The sequence below is a fragment of the Phocoena sinus genome, chromosome X (genome assembly GCF_008692025.1).
Source record: "Phocoena sinus isolate mPhoSin1 chromosome X, mPhoSin1.pri, whole genome shotgun sequence".
In the NCBI taxonomy this organism is placed as follows: Eukaryota; Metazoa; Chordata; class Mammalia; order Artiodactyla; family Phocoenidae; genus Phocoena; species Phocoena sinus.
In genome coordinates, this window is record NC_045784.1 from 73,495,926 (window position 1) to 73,499,554 (window position 3,629).

Genomic DNA, 3,629 nt, shown 5'->3' on the forward strand with positions numbered 1-3,629 from the left:
ATCTGTTCTCAAAAAATATATAAAATGTGTTCCCTCCAAGATGGCTTGGGAACTGAACAAATATACATATTTAAGAAAGGTTTATATAAATTCAAGAATCGTAAGTTCTTGGATAGAGAACTTTGTTCACTGAACTATCCCAAGCATCTAGAAGATTGCTTGTAATTGAATAGGAGCTCAATAAATATTTCTTAAATGATGAAGGGGTGGAGAGCTATAATACTGCCCTATGAAATCCCTTTCACTACCATGGTTAATCTCTTTCCCAAAGTGTGTTCTGGGGGTAGAAAGTAATTCTTCAGGATATTAATAGGGGTTTCATGATCAAATACATTTAGGGAGCAATTAAATTTAAATGGTTTCTTTACTGGAGGACTCTTCAAATCTTTTATAATAAATATACATGTGAATTATTAGGATTTCACAATAACTTTTAAGCCACAGAACACACTTTAGAAAACACTAGGCTGGAATTGGTCTGATCCAGAATGGCATTTCTTATGTTTTCATAGATGATGTTATTGCCCCGTCATCAGTAGGACATGCAAAAGAATTTCTAGGAGTGGTAATGAGCCAGATGAACCAGAACTATTATATACTCTTCCCAGATTTCAGTGTTATTAGTACAGTTTATGATCCAGCAGTCACATAATTTTACACACACACACACACAAAAATTGAATCCACTACAGTAGAATCTCGTTACTATATTGTAGAAAACCAACTAACCAGACACTGATCTTCTACTATATAAACTAAAGCAAGAGTGTCATACAAACCATCAATACTTTGAGTTCTTTAAGAGACCTTCTTAGAAAATAGCTATGTCTGTATGAATGTATAGCTCTTAACACCCCCCAAAAAAACAAGCAATAACAGTTCAGGAAGTAGATTATTAACATCTTACTACAAGTTCCAGACTTACAATGGAAAGTTTTTAAAAATGAAGACCTAGTGTTAGAGCTTGCTTTGAATTAAAAATTTTCTGTCTAAGCCTGTTGTTGTAGTGGTAACAAAAATTCACAAGCACAAGTGCTCTGGACAATAGAACATAGCTAAAAGTGGAGAAAGTCCAGTCTACTGGAGAAAACAACCTGAAATTATACAAAGTAGAACTTTTGTGAGCACACAAACTATCTCAGTTTTACAGTATACACAGATGAAGTCAACTTAGACTTTCCATTTCAAATAAGTACAAATATTATTACATCCATTTTCTGCTGTATAAAAGTCAGGTTCTTTGAGTTCATGTTCATTTCCATCTTTAAAAAATATTCAGTGTAATCACAGGAATCATTTCCACTATATCAGAAATATGTTTTAAGTGCTAGCTTTAGTAACAAGATGATTATTTGTAGTAACTATTGTGTTTGTCAGTTTCTTCGAAACAGAAATTTTCAGAACACATTGGCATTTTTTCATAGTCCTTACAAAACAAAGCAATAAACTTAATAATTTTGTGGGAATTTCATGAACATTTACAGAAAGTCTTGCTGTTCTTCTTTTAGCTGTTTAATTGTAATGTCATAGTAACAGAAAGCAGCATACCCAATTCTGCATGGATGAATAAGCACATTCACTAAGGAAGATTTAACAGAGTAAATCAAACACAGGATTAAACATTTTATGAATAACAGACCACAAAATGGGCATTCATTTTACCAATGGATCCTTGGCATTAAAAGCAAATAGAAGTGCATACCAACATAATTAAACTGAATATTCAGTTGCCTGATTGCAAAGTTTCCCTATATTTTATCGAACTAATATCCAATTAATTAGAATTGTCTAAACATACTCAAGCACACACAATGGAAAGATTAAGTATAAACACTATTCATTTGCATTTCAACCTTCAATAAAATAATTTGTTTTCTTCTGTTTTATTATCCCCAAAGTTTGAACGTAGCAAATTTTCTTTATGGTTGCACAAAGTAAAAAGTTTAGACAAACACATGGAAATCTGCAATATAGGATGGGATGGCTTCCCATTTAATTGTATTTGATTTTTCATGTTTGATAAGAAAAAATTCTTATTTAAAGAGATAATTAATCTCAAAGGGTGAGCTATTTCCCCCCAAATTTGCTGACACAACGTCACATCAGAATTTATAACATGAATATTCATAGTAAAATTTTTAAATATTTTATAATTTGTACCAGTAGTCTTTCCTATTATTTGTGTTTTATTAGTACAGTTTGTTTTTACTATAATACATTCATGTTTTTTCTCAATGCAAAAGCATTTTAAATTAGTCTTTTTCAGGAAATGGTTGAACAACCTAAGATTCTGATCCTGAAGGGTAATGTTTTATTAAGTCTATGTATGACTCAAACCATTAAGAATAGAAAGAATCATTTCATGTTTGGACTAATTTTGTGACAAGTTTGAATATAATGAGGTCATTTGAACCATATTTTGCATTCTCTATAGGTATAGAATAGGAGTTTTGAGAGAAATGTATGAAATACTTACCAAAAAGCAGGAATTGTCTCTGTATTTCTGTAGTACCAATGTCTACCATTGCCACTGTACCTCCTGGAAGCTACCCCTCCTACATCCTTCCAAAAGGCAGCAATCATGTTTTAAATACCACACAACTTCAAGCCTCTAACCATTGGAGGAAAAAGAATAAAGCTGACCCAAGAGAATCCATGGCTTGCCAAGATTTATGCCTAGACTTGAGGCCTGTTTAAAAAGATAACCCAGGCCAACCAGATTCCCTGTTCAGGAAATTCTAAATAAATGACATAGATAGAAGATACAGTATAAGAGAAGCTGAAAGAAGTATTGAGATTTGTCTTGATGTAAAGTGAGCTGGAGCAGCCATTGTGTAAGGCATCCATGTTGTATATGGCCATAATCAAGATAAATAGGCCACCTGAAGAAAAGGGGGTGTTCTTCAAGAGGAAGTCAACTGGTAGAGAGAAAGGAGAGTGGAGGAGATCTGCAAAGAGAAGTACAGTTGCCATGAGAGCAAGAGCAAGTTCCTGCCCTTGTGAGGAAAGAGTTGTGGTATCTGTCCCATGATGATTGACTGTGTTTTGTTCTTTTATCCTTCAGTTCCAGCAGACTCCAGTGTATCTTTACAATAGCACTCCCTTTTCTTCAGTTAGCCTGGGTGAGTATTGCTACCAAAAGAGTTTTGATTAAAAGATTTTAAAACACCCATGTAGCCAAGGACAAATTAGCATATGTGCCCTATAAAATAAGAGACAATTACAGATGGTTCTCGGCAAACTATTTCTCCACCCAAAAATTACAGCTGAAAGAGGTTTTTATTATCACCATTCAAATATTATCACAATTCAAATTTAAATAGTGACCAGGAAATCATAGGATGAGAACAGATCTTAAGAGATAATCTGTCTATCTTTTGCCTTCAGCCCAGTTCATAGCCAAATTATTGCAGGTGGCTGGAAGAAGCTATTATATTTTGAATACCTCTGGAGATTTGTATTTCATTATTTTTTGCCCATTAATTAACAGTTAGGAAACAACCACTGCAATGCTGATTTCTATAATTTTTAATATTAAGTTTGGAGTTCTAAGTGATGTATTAATAACTTATTAACATATCATCATGAAATGATTGAATATAAAACAACTGATGCCAATTCAGCCTAGC